A 12,691-nucleotide genomic window follows, 5' to 3' on the forward strand; every position below is an offset into this window, starting at 1 on the left:
AATTTCAAGGAGGGCCTTCATGGATATTCGTGCGTTCTGATGCAACAATTCCATCGTGTTGGAGTCCGTGGGCAACTAAAATAGTAGTGAAAATTTTAAAAGGTATAACTTCTTTTTTCACTACCGATTTCTAATAATTCTAATAATTTTCCTCTTTCGAATAAGCTATTATTTAATCAAATCGGTTAATAAATGACTAAGTTATAGTGGTTGAAGTGTGAATATCTCAAATATCCAAAAATATAATGTTTTTGTTTTGTTCAATATTTATTTTGAAAATTATTGCTCTGTTCCAGAACCTGCAAGAAGCTACTATTTTTTACTACGATAACATTTTTTCCTTTATGTTATCGGAAAAAATAGTAAAAATTAGTAGATTCTTGCAATACTGGAACAGACCATATGAGAAATTCAGTTAATGCACAAATTAATTGTATTGGTATGAATAAAAAGTTTGAAAAAATAATATCTTATACGAACGATAATATTTACCCCTTTAAAAGAAAAATAATTAATAGAAATCCGTCGTGAAAAAAAAAGAAGTTATGCCCGTATAAATTTTCACTTTTTTACCGTTATAAAACAATAAAACGAAGTGACCCAAACGAACCAAAGTATTTTCGTTGTCCACGGATCCGAACACGATAGAATTGTTGCATCAGAACGCTTGAAAATTTTTCTGATCAACTTTTGTAGCACAGTATCATTTATCGACATTTTTCGAAAAATGTGCACTGTCTCAAGGCCAAAACTGCCTGTCTTAGCTAGTGTTGGATCGAATATCTGAATGTTTTAACTGTTATATGCCAAAATATCCAAAAAATGTAGATAAAAACTTCAAGTCAAAATCCGGAGGCTCGATTTTCACCGTAGACATACATATGGTAATATTCAAAAAAGTTTTACAATCTTTGAAGTTGAGGTTCACCATTTAATAAGTCGCGAACTATTAATATATTTATCTACGCTGTCTGAACTTATGCAAGGTGCTCTGGTCAAACTCTCACGCTGGGCATACAACAATGGTCTTGGTGTGAACCCGGCAAAGACAGAGTTGGTACTATTCACCAAGAAGAGGAAAATAAATTAATTCACACCACCCACGCTAGATGGGGTGCAACTGACCCTCTCTACTGAGGCGAAATACCTGGGGGTGATCCTCGACCATCGGCTAAAATGGAAAAGGAACACGGAGGAGCGCACTAAGAGGGGTCTAATTGCACTTTATTCTTGCAAGAACTCCATAGGTAAGAGCTGGGGCTTAAGGCCACATGTAATACATTGGCTGTATAGGGCAGTGGTCTGCCCCATTCTGACATATGGATGTCTCGTCTGGTGGCAAGCCCTGAACATTAACGCCAACCTGTCTAGGATATCTTCAGTGCAACGGGCTGCATCAGTTCTCATAACTGGGGCAGCAAAAAGCACCCCTCAGGCAGCCCTGAATGCTGTTTTGAATTTCCAAACACTGGACATTCTGACACAGTACCAAGCATCCAGGAGTGCCTTGAGGCTTAAGGAGATAAATCAGTGGCGTTGGTCAGAGCTTGGACATGCTAGTGTTCTGAAACGGATAGACAGCCAGATTGGACTATGTGACAGAGGGGGTGATACTGACTATATTTCACCATTCCTGGACTTTCACAAAGTGAATGTGTTTATCCCTGACAGAAGTGCTTGGGAGCAGGACAGACCACTGCCCGATCGTCTACCCATTTTTACCGATGGTTCAAAAATGGAAGATGGTACGGGAGCTGGTGTGTACTGTGACGAGTTGAATATTAGCCGCTCATATAAACTTAGCGACGACTGCAGTGTCTTTCAGGTCAAGGTTTTTGCTGTTTTAAAAGCTTTAGAGCTACTAGAGGAAATGACGCACAATGCAGGTATAACAGCGACCATTTACGTGGACAGCCAAGCTGCATTGAAGGCGCTTGGATCCTACACCATCAAATCTAGGACTGTTCAAAACTGTAGGTCTTTTCTTAAAACAACCAATTTGAACGTCAATTTTTGTTGGGTACCAGGGCACTGTGATGTTGAGGGTAATGAGATAGCTGATGAATTGGCGAGGCGTGGCTCCCAATCCTCGGACCTAAGGGTGGAGGACTGCGTAAAGCCACCGATCTGCTACTTCCTCGGCAAACTCAGGCAGTTCTACGCAGAGAAAACCGTAAGAATTTGACAAGACATACCTGGATGTAAGGTATCTAAGTCAATCTGGCCGGCAATCTCAGGGCGTATAACTGCGTCCCTTCTTTCACTTTTCAAGTCAGAAATCAGAATCGTTACAGGGGTCATAACTGGCCATTGCCGAATAAGATCAATGACTTGTAAGTGGGATGACAACAACATTGAGTATTGTAGGTTATGCGAGGATGAGGAGGAGACTGAGACAATCGAGCACCTTCTGTGTAGGTGTCCTAGACTGATGGTCAAAAGACATAAACTTTTTGGTGCGCATGTGATTAAATCTCTCTCTCTTTCTTCTCCTCCATTGACCCTACAGTCCTGTTAGCTTACTGCAAGAGCTTAAATTGGCTCTGGGGCAGATCAACATAGGCTTTGAGTAGTCTTATATATCGGCCTTTTTGTAGAAAATTTACTTCTGTTGAAACTGAGGTATGGGGTATTGTAACTCGCGAATTGTTGTAATATACCATAACTTTTGAACGCATTTAGGTAAAATAAACTGTTTTAGCACGATTCACCGATGGATTTCTTAAAATTATAATTTGAGCGGAAGCTGTGTTCGTATTAATGTAAAAAAATAGGAAAAAATCGTTGAAGGAAACGAGTTTTTTTAAGTAAATTTTCAATTAGTGGCTTTACAATACAATGTAGAGTATAATGATCAAAAAAGAAGTTAAAGAATACACTTCAGAGATGAAGTTTTTAATGTATGATTTTTTAATATAACCACTGCATCCATCTCAAACGGATGCTGACATTTTGAAGACTGAAAATTGGGTTTTTTGAATTTTTGCTCTAATCGGGACGCGCAACTGTACTCGTTTAAAAACTGATTATGAGATTGTAGTACTCGCGATTACGCATTTTTTGATGTATAACTCGGGCGTGTAGCCTTCAAAGGTTCACAACAATCTCAGCTTAAAGTCGCAATTTTTGTGCGTAATTTTTTTTAAAAAACCAGTTTTTTGGATTCAAAACTTACGAATGCCTTTCGATTTCAGTGGAAACCCGCGTGAATTTAGTTTTTTTACGTTCTGAATCTAACAAGCCTTTGCGCGTCTAAATCCATCCACTAGATCGGCGGATATGATACCCCTCAAATTTCGAAAATATGCAAAAAATATTTTTGAAAATATCGCGTATTTAGACGCGTTTTAGATGTGTTATTCCTACTTAGATAAGTAGAGCGAAACGCATATTTAAAATGTGCGAAAACATATATTGAAAAACGTTCGCGAATCCGGAGATATAATCGATTTTTTCTAAAAACTGAGTGCGATGCTACATCCACGGTTCTTGATGGATCGCGTTGAAATGACATAGGATGATGTATTTTTTAATGGTGATCATTGAAATCGGATGCGCATAAAATGCAAATGTACTTCGTGGAAATTATGGGCATTTTACTGTTTTTTGCACCCTAACATGCAACTGATGCTACATCGTGGTCTCAAATGGAATTTCACAATGTGTATATCAAATATGAGGGATTGATTCGCTGTTTTGGAAAATCGGATGCGCATCTTGTGATTTCCACTATCACGCGGTTTCTATGCGTTTCAAATGTTGTAATATTCAATATAACATTATTTTAATGTCATGCCACAGTTGGAATTCCTTGTGATTTAATATAATGTTCTAAAAATATTCGCCAATAGGAAAACTATAAGTGAAAAAGTTGTTGCAACGGAATATCTTCATTATTGCGTGAAATTTGGACGAAAATGACGAAGAACTCAATAATTTTTTCTTTAACATTTCCTATAAAACCATAAAAAAATAAAATTAGAATAACATAATTTTTATTTTTTTCGTCACATTTTCATTGTATTTTTACAAATAACACGAATACTATAGCTCCAAACTTCACGACTTAGGTCTCATTTTATTCCTCACAATGTCTGGATGCTGCTATAATTTTTTTATATATTTTTTTGTAAGTATAGGCGCTATTGTTTAAAAAATATGTTTGTAAATACGTGAAATTATTTAACAAATTAATTTTTCGCGAATCCATTGAAACTTTTTGAATTTTTTTTTTTTGCATATTCCCAAAGGGTGCGAATTCAGTTAACGACAATTGGATATAACAGCTTACTATATTAAGCCGCGATTTTTTTAGAATTTTTTCTAATTAGCACAATTAAAACGGTCATATCTTTTGCGCGCAACAATCAAAGTTGGTAACGAAAACAGATTTGGAATGACGACTTTTTCTTAATCTATGTACCAAAAATCATAGATGTAGTATCAAAATTTTTTTTTGATTTTTTTGAAATAGAAAAGACGATTTTAGACATTTTTGCTGATATACTCTTTTTATAATCAATCCTCTTCTAAATCTGGTATTTTCCTCTACAATCACTCATTCTTTTTATTTATCTCTCCCTCGTCTCATCACTCTCCACTTCCCTCCTTTCCCGTCTTTCCAACCTAATACACCATCTTCTCCCATACAGCACACTTCATCATCAACATCAACAGCCCTGTATCCCCATCTGCAGGTAAAAAGCACCACTCAGAACATACATCACAGCCATGTCTCTTGCACACCATCATCACCGTAGGCACAAATCACCATATACCCAGAATATACATCACAGCCATCTCTTTTGCACACCATCATCACCGTATGCACAAATCAACAATTAAACCAGAATATACATCACAGCCATCTCTTTTGCACACCATCATCACCGTATGCACAAATCACCATATACCCAGAATATACATCACGGCTCATGTCTCTTGCACACCACCATCACCGTATGCATAAATCACCATATACCCATCACCCGTACATCATCATCTACAGACACGTAACATCATACAGCCTCATCCATAACAAACATCACATCACACTTCTACTTCACATCATCACCATTTGCTTGCACACATCACCATATAGCCGGATCCGCAATTACTTCATCCATAGCCGACTTACATTCCCATCACATCATAACATCATCATCATATACAACACATATACCTCAATAGTCAGGATGATCACAATGGACCTCAAGGTCTCCGAGTGGAGTGGCTGCCAGCACGGCAGCTGCGCATCCTAAACCTAACCTAACCTAACCTAACCATTAATATATTTTATAAAATATGAATATATTTATATTAATTGAAGTGTTTTAGCCACGATCTGATAATATGGACCATAACAAATAATTTTCGTGGAAGCTGCGTTGGTGGTAATATAAAAAATGGGAAAAATGTGTTGGAGTAAACAAGTTTTTTTGTGTTCTTTCTTGATTTCTGACCAAAGCAAAGTAAACCAACGTCGATCTAAAGAATACCCCTGTGACAACATGGTTCTAGTGTATGACTTTTCGATATATACACTGCATCCCTCTGAAATCGATGTTGACATTTTGAAGTTTTGATTTCAGTGTTTTTCGAATTTTTCTTATAATTAGGGTGTGCAACTAGATAATAATCCAAACTAGTTATAGAATTGTAGAACTCGCTATTCCACGTCGTTCGATGTATATCTCATGAGTGAGCTCCGAACAGCTTCCTAGTAATAGGAGTCCAAAGGCGAAAATTTGGTGCGTAAATTTTCTGAAAAAAAAAATATTTTTTGGCTTTAAAATTTACAACGGTCGTACGGGTACCCCTGAACCCCGCGTGATTTTAGTTTTTTTACGTGCCGGATCTAATTAGCCCTCCGCGTTCGAATCCACCCACTAAAACGCGGATATAGATACCTTGAAGTAGGAAAATCTGCAAAAATATATTTTGACGATTCCGCGAATTGAACCGCGATTTTCTTTGATTATTTTTACATAAATGTAATCCTTTATACGCGATTATAATATTTGCCACAAAGTTGTGTCACAAATTGCAAAGATTCGGGAGTAATATCCCTATTTATCCCAAAATAGAATGTGGTGGGGCACATCCGCAGTTCTTGACGAATCTGTCTAAAATAATTTATATTGACGTATTTTTAATAGGCGGCCATTGAAATCGGATGCACCTTATAATCATATGCACATCGCGCAATTTTTAACCACTTAAAGGTTTTTTGAATAGTAAGATGTGTCAAGTGATCGATTGAAGACTATTGGTTTCCGTAGACTCAAATGAAATACAACGACCGTTTTATATTATAATAAAGAATTCACAAACGTTTATTAATTAAAATTATATAGGCTTATATTAATACGTGTTGTCAGTTTTGCTGCTTATCTTCAACTTCGTTACATTTTTAAAAGTTAAGGGTTGGATCAGGGTTGTATCTAATTGTACATTTTTACATGTATGCAACAAAAGGTATCTACTACTATTTTTAACTTGACAACTCGGCCTTTCCTGACCTGAAGTCGTCCTCGGCTTCATCATCGCTTGAGATATCCAACTCGGGGGAACATTCACACCATTTCTTCATCTTATCGGAGCTGAATACGGAACAGAATTTCCTATTCGTGATGTTTATTCCAGGAATGTCCTCTATCAGGTATCTATCGTTGCCCAAAACTCGTGCTATTATGTATGGACCCTTGTACTTGGGTTCTAACTTCCGTGATTCACCTGTCGCTGGCGGCTCATTCTGTATCAAGACCAAGTCACCTTCTGCATACATCGTCGGATTCGAATGTTTACTGTCAAACCTCTTTTTCCATCGTTCTCGTTCGCTTTTGATGTTTTCTGCGGCCAGAATGCGCTTTTCGTTGATGGGAATTTCTTCGTTGTGTACATCATCTTGTACAGCTGCTAACAAGCGGTTTTGAATTAAGTCGGTGGGCATGTAATCGAAAATCAATTCATTCGGACTGTAGCCTGTTGTCGAATTTTTCGTTGAATTGATTGACCATTGTAAAACGTGAAGTGCCATGTCCCAATCCTTCGGTTCTTCGGTGGTAGTTCGCAAGTAAGACAGGATAAGTTGATTGACCCTCTCAACTTGTCCATTTGCCCTGGGTGTTCGGACTGCATTCTTGATATGTTGAATATTATTTCGATCGCAATATTCCTCAAACATTTTAGATGTAAAAGCTGTTCCACGGTCGGAAATTATTCTTCGAGGTAGACCAAAGTATCCGCTAACCTCATTTAAAACGTTGATAACGGGCAATGTCTTCGTATTTCGAACAGCTTTAATGACAACAAATTTCGTAAAGGAGTCGGCTATGGCTAATATATGCGTATGACCATGCTTGCTTCTTATAAATGGCCCCAAATGATCAATATGTACTTGCCTGAATGGTAGCGGTTCGACTTCGCTAAAATGTAGAGCTCCTTCGTGCTTACCACCTTTTGCCTTATTGTAGCAACACTCTACACACGCTGCAATGTACTCCTTCATATATTTCCGCATACGGGGGAACCAAAACGTTTGTTCCATTCGTGAGAGGCTTTTCTCCAATCCATAATGACCAATATCATCATGACAATATTTAGCTATGCGCCATCGTATAGCCTTCGGTATGACAAATCGTAGTCCATTTTTCGTTTTCCGGTAAAGTCGATGTTTTTCTAATACGTATTCAGATTTAATCTGTTTCTCTTGCTCAGATTTTATTTCATCTCGCAGTATCATCATTATGTTCTTTATGTGGTCGTCGTTTAACTGCATCGTGAGGATCCAATCATCGCTATCGATACTCATTATGAACCCTGCTGGTTCAATTTCCGTTGGTGGTTCATCCGGTGAACGGCTGAGAGCATCAACGTGTGCCATACGTGATCCTTGTCGGTGTACGTACTGACAATCAAATTCAACTAATTTCATCAGCCATCGTGCTACTCGTGGTTGTAATTCCTTCGTTGCCTTTACCTTAGTAATTGCGGCACAATCAGTTACGACGCGGAATGGCTTTCCAAGTAAGTATGTACGGAACCTCTCCAACGTTTCAACCACAGCTAAAACTTCCAACTCGTAACTGTGATATTTCGATTCCGTTTCAGAACAGTGACGACTAAAATAAAACACTGGGTGCCAATTACCATTACCATCGGACTGTAACAAGACTCCAGCTAATCCCAAACTGCTGGCATCCGTGTGAACCTCGTGATCTGCCTTCATATCGTAGATTGCTAGAACCGGTTCACTGCACAAAATTTGAATTAGGCTCTTGAATGCGTTTTCCTGTGGTACGCCCCAACGAAATTTATTCTCTTCACTCTTTCGTGTTAACATCGTGAGTGGTTTCGTTATGGCTCCATAATCTTTCACAAATTTCCTGAAGAAGTTCGTTAGGCCAAGGAAACGTCGAACTTCTGTTACATTGGTTGGTACCTTAAAATGTCTGATCGCATTCACTTTCTCTTCTCCAGGCGAAATACCTTCAGGCGTAACTATGTGGCCTAAATAAGAAATCTTTTCGGCTAAGAACGAACATTTTGCCAATCGCAACGTGAGACATTTCTTCAAAATATCTAAAAATCTTTTTAATCGGTCCAGGCCTTCTTTGACTGTTTTACTGGGAATTATCACGTCATCCAGATACGCTAAAACTTCTCCTGGATTCATAAATTCTATTACTCGGTTCATCGTGGCCTGAAATATTGCTGGCCCGTTTACCAAACCAAATGGTATCCGGTTGAATTCATAATGACCATCTGAAGTCACGAACGCTGTGAACTTCTTCGAGTTCTCTTCTACTTCAATTTGGTGGTAACCCATACGCAAGTCGAGTGTGGTGAAATAACGATTTCCGGCGAGTTGTGCGATCTGCTCATCCAATACTGGCATAGGATGCGGTATGCGTACTGTTATTTGATTTAACTGTCTGTAATCAATACATAAACGGTGTTCACCATTTCTCTTCTCGACCAAGACAATTCCCGATGCGTACGGAGAATTTGATTTTCTGATAATTTCGTTGTCAAGCAAGTCCTTCACAATATTTGCCACAATAGGGCGTTTAGCAAATGCAATTCGATATGGCTTTCTTCGTATTGGTTCTGGCGTAGTAACTTCGATTTCCATTTTCACTAAGTTGCACTTACCCAATTCGCTTGACTTTTCTGAGAAACACTGTCGATTTTCTTGGATGATCATCTGCAATTCGTTGTGTTCTTCGGTTGTTAAGCTTTCGTTGCTACTAATTGCATTTACGTTTTGCATCCAGCACTCATCTCCTTCAATAATGGTGCGTCGACCTTTTTGGCATAAAACATCTCGTCCCAAAAGTACATCATTCGGAATCATTGAATCTTCCACTACATAAAGATTCACATCGTAACTCGTTTCATCAATATCAATCTTCACATTGACAAATGTTGTGCATTCGTATTTGCCTCCAGCAAAACCATTTAAAACAATACAGCAAGATGTCGTTTCGCCAATTATCGCTGCAAAACTTCGTCTGATCAAACTTCGATCACTTCCAGAATCAATAAAAGCTTCGAATTCCTTGTCCTTCACTTTGACAAGTTTACGTAGTATCTCGTTGGACTTTTCGCACTCCTTTATTTTGTTAACATTAACATTCGGGGTTTTCGTTGGACATTCACTTGCACCGTGTGAAGTCCGTTTGCATATCGTACATCTATTTTTCTTCTGCGGCACTGGGCAGTTTACAGCTTTGTGGCCAGCGTTACCACAATTAAAACACTTGAACTTATTCACTTTGTCATCGCCTTTCTTCTCTGGACCCATTTTATGTTCACTGCTGCGTTTCGATTTATTCGTTATTGGTGTCAGCACTCTTCTTACCTCATTATAACTACAATATGCGTTGATGTCACTCAGAAGTTGATTGCAGGTGATATAATCATTGGATATTTTCAGCTTCAATCCTTGGTCGTAAATTCCGTTGACGATGTGCCGTGCTATGGATGATTCACTTAAATTGCCCCGTTTTCCAATAGCGTACATTCTGTAATAATATTCCTGCGGCGTTTCGCTGAGCTGTCGTTTTGTCTGTGCCATTCTAATGTGAACATCGGCTGCGACTTCGTTTTGAGGAAAATCTGAAAGAAACTTGTTAACAAACTGAGGCCAAGACAGAAATACCTCCTGCACTGAGTCAACCCAATACTTGGCTGGGCCAGCCATTTTCTGTTGCACTGCAAATATAACTGATGCGTCATCCCAGTTATAAGCTCTCTTCAATAATTCCACACGTCGTACAAATTGCGAGGGATTAATAGATTCTTCAGATGACGGATTAAACTCTGGCAAAAGTGGAATTATTTCCTTTACGTTCCCAAAGGGGTTGTGCTGAACATAACGCTGTTTCGGCTGCATACATATTTCTGACTGCGGCGGCGCTGAATAGACACTCGTTGCAAACATCGGTGGCTGCACATACACATTGTGCGGCTGCGTTGACTGAACATACCCATTATTCTGCTGCGTATTTTGCGTGTACACTCCTGTCTGTGTAGCTGTTGTGAAATTCGCATGTGTCGTTGTATGTGTTGGTACGTTGTAGCATGACGTCACTACATTTTGCGTTGTATTTCGTGGAAGTTGAGCATGTCCGTGCAATGAAGATGTAAACGTTGGTAAACCAGCAGAAGCATTCGCGTGGATCGTTGGAATCGACGTAGTCTGATCTGCACCAAAAGACGTATTCGTTTGAACATACGACGGAATCGAACGTGATTCCGGTAATACTGTCACAACGTTTGCCACGTTTGGCAAGCTAGGCCGTGTGCCTTGCAGGGACATATTACCATCCGGTGTCGCGAACGTGTTCAAGGGAGACGATGCGTTGTTCGGCTCAAATTCTGACTGTCCACGTTGCTCCATGAATAAACGTAATCCAGTTACCATATCTTCTAATTGCGAAATTCGGTTTTGCATATCATGAGGAGATGTGAATCCGTGCAAATCCCTTTCGTTGTTGTCTTCAAGTCGTTCGATCAATTGCTTTTTGTTACCACTATGAGAAACACCAATTTCTCTGCATTTCGCTTGCAATTGCTTAACCGTGCATTTGTGCAAATTTTCCATATTTCTTGTTGGTAGACGCTTCTTCCAATAAGATGATCCTTATCCCACTTCTGAGAAAAATGTCAAGTGATCGATTGAAGACTATTGGTTTCCGTAGACTCAAATGAAATACAACGACCGTTTTATATTATAATAAAGAATTCACAAACGTTTATTAATTAAAATTATATAGGCTTATATTAATACGTGTTGTCAGTTTTGCTGCTTATCTTCAACTTCGTTACATTTTTAAAAGTTAAGGGTTGGATCAGGGTTGTATCTAATTGTACATTTTTACATGTATGCAACAAAAGGTATCTACTACTATTTTTAACTTGACAGATGCAACTGATGGAACACTTTGGTCGCTAAATGAAACATGGGAAAATCATGCATATTGATAGACATGGACTCCCTGTACCCGAAAAGCACATGTACCTCAACTGATTTAAACGGATTCGCGAATTATACGGTTTTTAACTTCTATGTTTTTTCTTTGATTGTAATTTTAATATAACTCTGTACTTCTTATTTCTATTGCTTATCACACTGAGCAAATATATTTTCACGATGACAACCTATTTTCCTTGAAGAAGTTTTAGCAAAATACTTCAGGTTTTGTATGGAAATTTCAACATGAACAAACTACAGCATCTTAATACGGCAAACCTCCTTACTCGCTCTCTCTTTACAAATAATTTCTCAATCCGCAGCATTTACTTAATCATTCTCAACTATCTTCTAATTTACTTAATTATTCCTTTTTCTTACTTCTAAACTCGATACCTCCTATGCTATTATTTCTTTTCTCCTACCCTTACTATAGGAAGAACACAATGGACCATAAGGTCTCCGAGTGGAGTGGCTGTCTAACACGACAGCTGCGCGTCCTTTAACCTAACCTAACCTAGCGAAATAGTAGAATAACTCCTAACAATATTTCTCCAATTTTTCTATTAAACCAAAAAATATATTTTTGAAATAATATTCCAACAACAAGTTTTTGTCTTTTGTTGTCGCTGTAATATGCAAGTTATAAACCCAATCTTTAAAATTTTGGTCTCACATTTTTCTGGGCATTGTCTAGATTATGTACGTATTTTTAATTTTTTTTAGAGATTTTTATGGACTCTGAGTTAGAATAAATAAAATTTACTCCAAGATTCCTTCATTATTCTCTGATTTTCCGCGAATACAAAAATAAATTTAGCGGTCAACAGATTTAGGAGGATACAGAAAATTTCTCGTTCTGTTTAATTTTCTGGTCACTCTTATTGACCTGTTTATCGACACAGAGTCAGCGGTTAAGGGAACTGTTGAGGAAGTTTGGCTGCTTTCGAAACTATAGTCTTCTCTGCCTCCGCTCGTAGTAATCAATTTCATTACCCACTGTTAAACATTTTGTTTCTTCAAATTTTGAAGCAACAAAATATGGACTTTAGCTGAAATAAATACACAACAAGTATTATTTTGCAGTCCAACAATACAAAGCCAACAATTTAGCGAATATTTAGGCGTCTACGAATAGATATTAAATGCTGTTACCGATTTATATATACATTTTGATATTACAACACAAAGGGAATTTTTAAATATTTTTTC

The 12,691-nt window shown here is 38.1% G+C and overlaps 1 protein-coding gene across 4 annotated transcripts in view; it reads right to left on the reverse strand.

The window, feature by feature from the left end:
- The window catches only part of dos (daughter of sevenless), a 32,327-nt gene that overhangs the window by 9,242 nt on the left and 10,394 nt on the right, over positions 1-12,691 (reverse strand). The window lies entirely within an intron of this gene.

Source organism: Musca autumnalis, unplaced genomic scaffold, assembly GCF_047663935.1.
Source record: "Musca autumnalis isolate F117 unplaced genomic scaffold, ASM4766393v1 scaffold_4, whole genome shotgun sequence".
Taxonomy (NCBI): domain Eukaryota; kingdom Metazoa; phylum Arthropoda; class Insecta; order Diptera; family Muscidae; genus Musca; species Musca autumnalis.